The sequence below is a fragment of the Sceloporus occidentalis genome, unplaced genomic scaffold (assembly GCF_023333645.1).
Source record: "Sceloporus occidentalis isolate IW3139 unplaced genomic scaffold, rSceOcc1.0.p SCAF_27, whole genome shotgun sequence".
Lineage (NCBI taxonomy): Eukaryota > Metazoa > Chordata > Lepidosauria > Squamata > Phrynosomatidae > Sceloporus > Sceloporus occidentalis.
The window spans coordinates 13129862-13142144 of NW_028317007.1; the positions used below are offsets into that span (position 1 = coordinate 13129862).

At 34.4% G+C, this 12283-nt stretch overlaps 1 non-coding gene across 1 annotated transcript; it reads left to right on the plus strand.

Moving 5' to 3' along the window:
• Positions 1-2586: 2586 nt before the first annotated feature.
• On the plus strand, positions 2587-2716 carry LOC149299955 (small nucleolar RNA SNORA35). The gene has a single exon (XR_016272346.1). It is a non-coding gene; the product is annotated as a small nucleolar RNA SNORA35 (small nucleolar RNA).
• Positions 2717-12283: the final 9567 nt, after the last annotated feature.

The window sequence follows — 12283 nt, forward strand, 5'->3', positions numbered from 1 at the left end:
GGTGTTGCTCTAATGCCTCGACATCGAGGCATTGAGCAACACCAAAAAAAACATTCCCGCCCCCCCCCGATCGCTCCTAGGAGCAAAAAAAAAAACATGTTTGAAAGACTGCACGTCTTTCAAACATGGCGGCGCCCGCCGCCGAAAAACGGGTTTAGGAAGCGATCGCGAGTCGCTTCCTTTGCTTAGCTGGTGTTGCTAAGATGCCTCAGTATCGAGGCATCTTTGCAACACCTGTTTAGCAAAGGAAGCGACTCGCGATCGCTTCCTAAATGCTCAACTTACCTTCCCGGTGCCGGTGTCTTCGAAACACACGCGGTGTTTCAAGATGGCGGCGCCCATCAAGCCGGGGGGCGGAGCCTGCTGACATCATCGGGGGGGTGTTGCTGGATGTCATGGACATCCAGTGAATAACACCCCTAGTGGTCAGATCACTCATAAGAGTGATCATGATTTGATAAATCAAAGGCAATGTTTTCTAAACATTGCCTTTGATCAGTATTGGATCTGCCCCCCTCCTTCACTTGCTTCTAGTGAGGGAGAGAGACAGATCGGTGTGTTCCCTAATAAAAATATATATATATTGATCCAAAGGCTCTTATAAGAGCCACCCATATAATATTAACCCCTTCATTGCCATTGATCACTGCATAAACAGTGATCTTGCATAGTGGCAATTGTTTTTGGGTTTTTTGTTTTTTTTACATGTTTTTTTACTTTTTTTAGTTTTTTTTACTTTTTTTTAGGTTTATTTTTTTTTTTATTATAGCCATTAACCCTTTCCTTCCCCACTATTTTTGCTGCAATTCTTACCATGCAGCGGTATACGGCTGAGGAGGCGTATGCCTTTTTGGCCACAGATTCTGAGGCCACTGATACAGCGTCAGATTTTGACGTTGGTCAGTTCACAGATACATCTAGTGATGTATCTGTGGCTGTTAGGACGCCTACCACACGTAGTCGTGGCAGTGCACCAGAGGCATGGGTAGCGCCTAATAGGTACAAGCCAGCTATCCCTCCTTTTTCTGGAATTCCTGGCATCAATATTGATGTTACAGGATTCACTCCACTGCAATTTGTGCAGGTTTTTTTGGGAGACGATGTCTTGGGAGACATTGTCACACAAACAAACATTTATGCCCAGCAGCACCGTGCTGCTAGCCCTAATTCTTTTTGGGCAAAACAGCCATGGACTCCCATTGACGTGCCAGAATTTCTTAAATTCTGGGCACTCACAATGTTAATGGGCATTATAAAAAAGCCCTCCATCCGCTCCTACTGGAGCACCAGCCCCATCTTTAGTACCCCCATTTTTGCCCAAACTATAACTAGGCAAAGGTATGAAATGATTCTTCGTTTCATGCATTTTAGCGACAACAGCCTGTGCCCCCCTAAGGAGGACCCCCAGTTTGATAGGCTGTACAAAATCCGCCCCCTGATTACCCATCTCGCTGCCAGGTTTCCAGAGGTTTATACACCTGGAAAGAATATCTGCGTGGATGAATCCCTAATGAAATATAAAGGAAGGTTGGGATTCAAGCAGTATATTCCTTCCAAGCGCTCTAGGTATGGAGTGAAGGTGTATAAGCTCTGCGAGAGCGAGACAGGATATACTCATGCCTTCCGGGTATACGAGGGTAAGGATAGCTACCTTGACCCTCCAGGTTGCCCAGATCATCTGGGCACCAGTGCCAAGATTGTTTGGGACCTAATATTCCCCCTTATGAACAAAGGCTACCACTTGTATGTAGATAACTTCTATACAAGCGTCCCTTTGTTCAAGCTGCTGTATTGTTTCGATACGGTAGCTTGCGGTTCTATAAAAAAGAACCGCTTGGGTTTCCCACAACGCCTGGTACGAACCCGGCTAGGAAAGGGGGAGACCTCAGCTCTACGCCAAGAGGAGCTTTTGGCATTGAAGTTCAAGGACAGAAAAGAGGTGTGCATGCTGAGCACCATCCACGATGAGAGAACCGTGGAGGTTTCTGTCCGTGGCAGAGCTGGGGTCACTACAAAGCCAGTGTGCATCAGGGCCTATAACAAGCACATGGGTGGAGTTGATCTGTCAGATCAACTCCTACAGCCCTACCTCATTATGAGGAAGACAAAGGCCTGGTACAAGAAGGTTGCAATTTATCTAATGCAAATTGCAACCTATAACGCTTTTTTGCTGCACAAAAAAGCAGACACTGGGCTGAAGCTGTCTTTTTTGCAGTTTCAGCTCGAAGTAATTTCAGGTATCTTGTACCGTGATGCACCTGGTCCCCAAGTAGTGATGGGAACCAACAGAATTGGGGCTACCCATTTTATTTTTAAAATCCCCCCTACAGCAAAGAAGCAGAATCCCCAAAAGAGATGCAGGGTATGCTACAGCAGGGGGCAAAGAAAGGACACCACATTTTACTGTCCAGATTGCCCTGGAAAACCTGCACTCTGTGTCGGTGACTGCTTCAAGCTGTATCACACAGTTTCCCATTTTTAATTTTTTTTTTGTTCCTGCTCCATTTTTGTATTTTTTTTATTATTTTTTGTTACATTTACTGTTTTTTAGCTTTTATTTGCTCCACCATTTTTAAGCGTTTTTATTTGCACTGTCAAGTGACCCCTGTGTCCATTCCGTGGCATGAGGGACCACTTAAGGTGCTAGATCAAATCCCTTCTTGGAGATAGGCCAGGCTTTCTTGTAACCTGTCCCTACTGATAGTTGGGTACAAGCATTTTTCTTTACCCAGATGTAAAATTCCTACTGAATTTGAATTGCTCATGTTCCAAATGTGGCCCTTTTGCCCCCAAACAATCTGACAAACCCATGCATGTGGGGTATCAATGTACTCAGGAGATGTTGCTGAACACATATTGTGTTGTGGGACAGTGACATATACCAGGAGCTGTAATTTCACACCTGAAGTACAAAGTATGTGAAAAAAACACCAAAAACAATTACTATCCCAAACTTTGACAAGGGTTGGTGGTAGGATTAGTGCATGGAAAGGGTTAAACTATCAGCATCTAAAATACCCTGGGGTGTCTAGTTTTCAAAAATATATGGTTTGGTGGGGTAAATTTAATTTGCTGGCTTCAAAGATGCCCCAAATACCACATAGAGACAGAATTACCAGATTCAGAGAAAAATGGTTTTGAATTAGCAAAACTCTACTTGTACTTATTGCCCCATAACGTGTAGAAGAAAGCAAAAAAACATAAAAACATTGGGTATTTCTAAACTCGGGACAAATAGTAGAATCTATTTAGCAGGTTTTTTCAGTAGTTTTTTATGATGAATAAAAGATTTTTCAAATAAAAGTGAGAAAATGTGTTTTTTTTTCAATTTTTCGTCATATTTTATTATTTTTATTATAGGAAATTACATCATATGAAAAAAATTTTGGTGTCTGAAGAAAGCCCTTCTTGTCCTGAAAAAAACAATATATAACTTGTGTGGGTTTAGTAAATGGGTTAAGAGAAAATTACAGCTAAACACAAACACCGCAGAAACGATAAAACAGCCATTGTCACGAAGGGTACAAAAAGTAAAATCAGCCTTTGTCACGAAGGGGTTAAAATATGTCCCAGGGAAATATGTTGTTTATTTACAAACTGCACTACTGGCAGTTTGCAAAACATGGTAAGGGTCCCTGGGGCGGAGCATCTGGAAGAGCAGGGTGGGCCAGTGCTCCAACAGCACTACTTGCTGTTTTGATCCAGTCCAGAGCCTGTATTCTGGACAGGAGCTCCACAGGTGTGGACTAAGTAACAGCTCACCTGTGGCTGATTAATTAGCAGCCAGAAGGTTAAAGGGATTGAGCCTGATTCAGAGAGGGAGACCAGTGTTATTCCAGCTGGGAGAGCTGATGAACTGAGGAGTGGGTTCTCTCTTAAAACCATTTTTGATGATAACTTGTGAATGTTTGGAGCTGTTTTTACTAAGCAAGTGCTCAAACAAAGACTGTTATCCTGTGCTACTTATAAACGGCTGCTGTTTATTTCTTTAAACTAAACATTGAAGCTGAGATGGATGTGTCCTGGACTTCATTTACCCTAGAAGACTGTGGTTACAGCCAAGATCCTTGACAAAAAATCCCAAGGACAAGGGAGGCCTGTCACAATATGTAGAAAAGCTCTATGCACTTCTCCTAGGTTGGAAACTCAAAATATCATGTGAATAAATAAATAAATAAATGAGGCACTCACAATAAAAGCAAATTGTATTAGTCACATCACTAGTGGCAAATGTTTCTGTCCCTGTCATTTGCCCTTAACACAATGAGAGGTAATGTTTTAATGGATGCTTGTCACAATTTTGATGCTGAAGGTCCTTTGGCCAGTCTTCTGTTGAATGTGAGAATGATATCTCTGCCCTTAATCCCTCATTTTTCTTTCATAGAGGGGAAGGAGGTTTACCAGAAAGAGCAGGGCAAGATGAGTTTCTATAGTATGTCATGCTAGACAACTGGGGACTCTAGTAAAACAACACTGCTCCATGACCTCCATTCATGAACCTTATGACATTTTACTATGCAAAAACTTTAAACTGACATTTAGCCACTTTTGAATTATCTTTTATTATATATTGAAAAACCGCATTTATTAGATACTTGAATAGTATACTTGTCAAAATATTTCATGTGCCATTTCATGCAATATTAAATTAGACCAAAAAGGTGTTTCTATTAAATTTGTTAATATTTCTAGTAGCATTTGTAAACATCATGTTTACATGCACATAATTCAACAAAATGCTAACAAGCCTATACATTTTCCCAAATATATAAAAACACTTTTTTTTTATATTTGAAAGCCCCTTAATGCTGTAACAAAATTATGTACACTTGAGAGCTATAGTAACTTGTTTAATGGAAACATATTTATGGCTCATCATAGGAAATGTTTGACTTTGTGTCCACTGCATATTCTATCCACAGATATAACAATATTTAAGTAAAAATTAAAAAAAGAAAACAGGATTACATTATGCATTATACACAAATTATACATTATTAATATATTATGTTGATTCAGATATATATATATATATATATATATATATATATATATATATATATATATCTACAAAGGTGCAATTATGGTCATTATCATGGCATGCAATGTGTTAAGTGCACATACATCTAGATACAATATACAATTCTGAATGACACACACAGAGCTATTCCCAGCATCTGGATGTTCAGGATAAGGGCTATGGACATTACAGGCATAGATTGCTTTTTCTGATTAAAAGTAATGGCTATACTTTGAATGAAAACAATGCAAGGGTGACTTTTGTCTGAAGTTACAGAATGCATTCAACTCCTAATCTGCTCGACAACGTGTTTGATTCTTATTTTATGTGAAAAACCTGCTAGGTAATTGAAGAACAGCAGATAAAGTCTTCTTTAATGTGGCAGCATAAATCTAACAAGAAGGTGACATGCACACAATGCGTGTACTTCTTTTCCATCAGGGTGTCCAGTGTCTGTACTATTTATTAGTCAAAATGTGAATAGGCAATGAAAGGCCAATTTATATGTTACAGCAGGAGATGTATTACAACTGCATTGCACATTGATTTCCTTGGTTGGCCTGTTTCTGATCGGTATATGCACACATAAAATAGCAATAATGTGGGGTTCCCTTATCAGATCAGAGATATTTCCTGGGTCTGTCTGCAACATTTAACCTTAAGCATTATCTGACTTTAGTGATTAGTATAGGGCACATAAAAACATACTGATAGTTTCTCTTTGGTTAGAATAGCAAGTTGAATTATTAAGGGTTAGGTTTTTGCTGACTCTGTGATACAAATGATAGTGTTAAGCTAGTAGCGTGAAATTGCTAATTTGTCATTTCTTTCATGGTACAGTCAATGATGTGGTACTAATGAATGAGGCACATAATTGTGCAGTTCTGAATTGTAGTTTCTTGCATGCCTATATTAAGAGACACAGAATGTCATGACTGTCTTTGTTTGCTAATTCACTTTTGATATCCATTCTGAGCAAGAAGATGGTCACAAATGTTGTTCCTATTTATCTTAAAGCTTTACAATAGAAAGTTCTTAGTCTAGCTCTGCTTTGTTCTGCTTAATAGGAATTTTAAAGTGGGGCATTGTTCACGGAATTAACAATTTGTCTAGATTAGTTTTTAGTTACACAGCCAATAACAAAGTAAATTTTATGAACTGTTGGAAAAAAATAAAAATACACTATACACTTAATATATAATAGTTATATTAGAATCAGAGTCCTATGTATTGCAGGAAAAAAAGAGCATTAATCTTTTTAGCATTTTTATATCTGTTTCAATGTCCTTGAATCCATTCAACCCCCCTTTTAAAGTTATGTATCTTTTATTTAACAATGATAAACCTCTACAATTTTCTTCATCTCATAAAGATGTACTTTCCTTTCTGGCCACTCTACAAGCACAGAAAAATAAATAATGAAAATAAGGTTCTGTTGAATGGTTCTATAAATAAAAGCATCTTAGGTTAGGTTTATGTGGACTTGGATCATAATATATTAGTATTTGTAAATACTAAGTTAAATTTGCAAAAAGAAGTTATTGTAAAATGTTAGGTGGTAATGTTAGGTTAAAAGTAAGAGGGAAAAAAAAACATTTTAAGGAACAAATGTCTCATGTGCCCAAATAATGTTTGTACTTAAGGCTATAGCTGGAATTAAGAAAGCCGCAAACCACCATTGAAAAGGTGACCTTGAGTTAAAGTACACATTTATTCATTTACCTAACAATATTGTCTTCGGTAAAATGACATATCTTGTTTATGCATAACAGCTGTAAGGCGAAATACAAATTTTTATTTTTTTCATCCCTATAACAGGAAATAAAGTACAAACAAACACGATGTTTATGAATTTTCCAGTTTTGAAAAAAATACAGTATTCAAAATAATCTGTAATCACAATTTGCAGTTTTATGCTTTTTAAAGGTTTAGACTGTATAACAATGTGTGTCATTTCTGAAGGCCTCTTACCTTGAATTTTTGTTTTCTCCTAACAAAGTTGTGCTTAGACAAGAATAATTGCTTTGTTCAGTATGAAATCAAACCTTTATCTTTTTTATCGATAAAGTACAGCAGATTATCACACAAAAACCTCTATATCTGCTGGGACCTATTAAAAAGTGCCAAATGTTCAAATTATATGAAGAAACCCCATTCCTAATTATGGCCAGTTTCAGAGCCAAATTCCCTCTATAGTATACTGGAAAAAAGTGAAAAAGTAATGTTTTTAAGTGGCGCCTAACAGTAGGTTTGCTTTTCTCTGTACTCTGCAGTATTTCAAACATTTTCCTTTATTTTTTAATAAACTTATTAAGCAAGCTCAGGCCTATGCTTTACCTACACTAGCTTTTATTATTTTTACATTTCCTGGGGCAACTAACCTTTGTGCCCATAGTTATCTGTAACCTAGATATTACTCTTATTCTACCAATTTTAGTACAAATGTTCTAGTTTCACATATGAATAGCCGCTATGTGCTTATTTGGTAATAAAAGTAAACTCTATATTTATATATATATATATATATATATATATATATATATATATATATATATATATATTGTTTTTACAGTAAAAAAAGTAGACTTTTGTATACATATGCAAGCTGTTTTATATTACATGCATAATCGATTATCGAGAAAATAGTCTAATTGATATAAGCAATGCAGCTATGTTAAACCTGTAGGTTGTCTACAACGAGACATTGAATAACCACATTTGGTGATTTTGTGTCTACAATATCTTCTTTTCCTAGTGCTAGTAGCCATTAAAAAATGAAAGTAAGGGAGAAAGAAAATATTTTCTCTTCTATGTGATCACGACTCTAATGTGTAGACTATTTTAAAGCAATGTATGAAATGACCATATCACAGACAGCTTAGTGCAACTATCCATTTTACAGCAGCAAGATAGCAGTTGGAGGGCTGTTAGTACTTCCACTGATAGTGGGAGCCTGGTACCTCCTTGGGTAAATGTTATTGTAACGAACTACGTATGCTCTTTTTGCCTTGATGAGAGTTTTCTGCCGAACAGCACTTTAAATAAGTGGAAAATGCTCTGTTATCACCAAATGTGAAAAGGATCAATAATAATTTAGTAGTGTCTGATAATTGTAGGAGCTGTTATATATAAGAGCTTGCATCTCCTCAAGTGACTCTTATATATCTATTGTCTTTTATTATGTAATAATGAGACTAAAAACATTGAGAAAAAAAATTCTCTTTTTAAGTCCACCGTTGTTATTATAGAAAAACACTGTTTAATGTGAGAAAACTACACTTTTTTTATGCTTTTGGCAGAAAACCAATCATGCTCTATCGGAAAAGATGACACAGGCGCTTTATATGCATATGACATTTTTTTCAGGATACAATTATTTGCTGTACAGGAAAATGATATGTATGCTCAACAGACTTACATTTAGTTTATTTAAAAATGGTACAAAATGAATCATATTGGGAAGTTAAGCAATTGCACATGTAAATGCAATGGTAATAAAATAATAATATAATAACTTATTTTCTTTTTATTTTGTGTTTGTTTCTTTTTACTTTCTATTTTTTCTCCTTCCCTTCTGTTACACTCTTGTCAATATATTTGCTTTTTTCCTCCCCTTAGTCTTTCTTTTGATTTTATCTTTCTCTCTCTACATAGTGAATGAATGTTAGCTGGGGAACATTTAATTTAAATGCATTTTCATCACAAAAGTAACTCAAGATTTTATTAGGTTGGCCAATGTTGAACTAGTGTTGTGCTGGAAATCCTGAGCACTCATTTCTCATACTGTCCTTCAAAATGTACATTTGCAAGGTGCACTTTGGATCATAATTTGTAATAAAATATTTATGCATTATTATAAGACATATGTCAACTATTGAGGAAGTACCCGTCTTCTGCTGTAAAAAATTAAATAGCATACCCGCTGAATGAATTTAGTTTTAAATGGTTCCTTTATTCAATCAATTAATGGTATCTTCTAGTTATTGTATGCTAGGTAGATGTCCATAAATAAAACCATCTGATCTGCTGATTGAATCCACTTATGCAAATGTTCCGAAGTTAAAATCCCTTCTGAAAAAGGGATGTACAAAAATGACAATGGAGACACAGTGCATTAGTGAGCGTTGCGGATGTGCTGCTGGTTTGACATAACATTGTAATATGCATAAAATACCCTTAACCTGTCTACTGTCCTAGAAGGATGCACAACACATACTCCAGTAAAATGTTTTTTCAAGAACACACATTATTATTCAGAATGGTATTGCAGAATTGTATTTTGAAATCAGATTATTATATTTAGTAATAGCAAACTATGCAAGATAATATTCAGAAGCTGTATTTTTTAAATCACTGTGATTCTTGTTTTTAAGGCGATCATGGAAACCTGTCCTCTTCTAGTTTTGCCTTTTGCAGAACCATATAATGACAGAGGCTATTTGTGCAACTGTAGATATAACATTGCTAGGCCCTTGTAGAAAGAAAATTTGATTATTTGTGGAAGAAAAGAAGAGAGATAGACTGCAGTAGTTGTGTGTTATTTCTTTTGTGAAATAAAGTCTGAGTTACAAATAGACACATAATAGAAGAATACCTTCTGAAAATGTTTAAGCTAAATAAACCATTTCCAGCATCTGATTAGAGCAACCGTTTATAAACCTAAGGCTACTAATGTAATTTCACAACGTCAGACATTTATCCATCAAATTATTTCATATGACATTAGAATACTATAGTTCATTTATGTAATTTCTGTGGGCTGTAAGTTTTTACAAAGTAATTGAATAACAGTAACTATTTATCTTAGATAAATATTTGTATTTCACATATATAAATAATTTGCAAGCGTTGTTTTTCTTAATCACAATTCAGACATAGTAAAAATTTTGTTTTGAGCGTACAGAAAAAAGCAATATTTTTTAAATAAAAAACCTATTTTTTTATATTTAAGTAATTCTACTGTATTTGAAATGCTATATTTACATGTTCATTTTTAAAGGTCATATGAATTATATTTGGGTTTAACATACATACCATTTTTATGTTATTTTCACAAACCAAAATATAAGATGTGTAGTTATAAAAACTGTAAATTCCAACATCATATTTTTAGAAGCCAATGGGAAAATAATTGAAAACAATACCAAGGATACTTTTAAAGGACGGGGCACTAAAATTTAGATATTTGAGATTTAGTATGTAAAATATATGCTTAAATAAAGAAACTAATTTGATATTATGAATAACTCTTCAATCATATAAATATAAATGCAATTCATGCATCACACATATAATATTCCTATTATCCCTAATTAAAAAAAATTCATACAACCCTGGTTGAAAATGACACATGAATTATACACAAACGTGTATTCAAAATTCTGTTACAATACACTGTTTTTTTTGAGAACCATTAGTAAAATAAATAGATCGAATAATTCAGATATTGGGAACTGCCAATCCTTTAACTGTTATTTTTCCTAATTGTATGTGTGTTATATTTTGTATACCTTGCTGGCTAGTTAGTATTCATACTGTAATGTATTATAACATAAATACATTATTAATAATGAATAAATAATAATAGTAATGATAATAATATTTTTCTATTTTGCTAAACAAGCATCGATATTAACCACTGAATGGATATGAAACATTCTGACTGAAACAGAGTGCCAGTTTACAGAGATGCATAGTCCTAAAAGATGAGTGGTCTTTTAAATTATCAAGTAAACAATAGTGTGATTTTTGATCTAAGTTCAGAGAAAAACATGCTAAAAATAAAAATATTTGGTTTCTATTACCCTTTGAATACACGCCTACCGATTCTAATTTTATTTAAAAAGCCAATATTTCCTCAATAACTAATAATATTTTTAGTCTTAGTGCTGGCACAAAAACAGGCTGTATAAAAAAATATTACATTATATGCAATAAACACATAAATATATATAAATATATTTTGGAATTTTGACAGTGCAAATTATGTGATTGTTATAATACACATATGACTTTTGTGTGAATTTTAAAGATAAAAATGTCACTATTATGTTAGTCATATATTCATTTCTAAAATGCAAGCAGTTCTCCCTTAATATTTCCAGTATCTAAATAATTCTTTATTTATGCTGCAATTCTCTTCTTGGCAAATAGGTGGCACTTTTGACTTGTAAAGGAACCACAATTTTGTTGCTGTAGAAATAAATTCCTGAAAGAAAAATCTTTTGGATACAAATTTTATTGGAGCCAAAAAGTATTTTATTTCTCTTGTTTTCATGAGAAAAAAATAATTTAAATAGCCAGTATAACTAATGTATGCAATGTTACCACTTAAAATAAAACAATAATAAAAAAATTGCCTACATGTACAGATTTATAATATTAATAATGTCCTTAGTTTGTTTAAAAATAGCTGAGGATATTTTCCATTATTAGGAAAAATCTTAATAAAGATTGTTTAGTTTTGCTGCTGCCATGTTCAAAATGTTTCCATTAATAACAAAGCCAGGACCACAAAGCATTTTAATTCCCCCTCCTTCAATAGTTTTTTTTTTTTAGTCCACACTCATGCACGCTTAGGAAAAAAATCTGCCTGTTGTCTTGCAAGTGTTACTTATCATATTAATTAAAATCTGGTGACACGATAACACTAGCAGCTGTGTGGGAAAGCGAGGGAAATTAACAAACGTTTGATTTGTTGTGTTGCTAATGTGACACTTATTATACGGGTCAGAGTAAAACAATATCACAGCCAAAATATGCAAATGCTGTCGCAGAGCTGGTAAGAGTTGTAAAAACATGGACGCTTCAAGATAATACGGAAACCAAATATATTTGTTTTGTTAAAATGGCTGAACTAGTTTGCTGATTCAGGCAATTGCATGGTTCTATGGATCTTGTATTCAGTAACCTCTATATTTACTTTCCATTCAAAATAGGTCAGTAAAATAAAACTTCATAAGACTTCAGCTAGACAACATTAAGAATATATTTCAAAAATTTTTAAGGGATTAAAAAATAAATGTGCGGAAATAAGGAAATCAAGGTTCATACATTAATTTGACTGTAATTAGGAAATAGATTATTATAAGGATTATATAAAAATAAATGATACGATTATATTAATGTATAGTTATACTTATTTACCACATAGTAAGTGATGGTTCTTTTAGTTCCAAATACAGGATTGAAGTAAGGTCAATCTCAGTAGCAGTCTTGAAAGAAACACTAGAATATATATTATGAGATAAACGTGATTTGCAT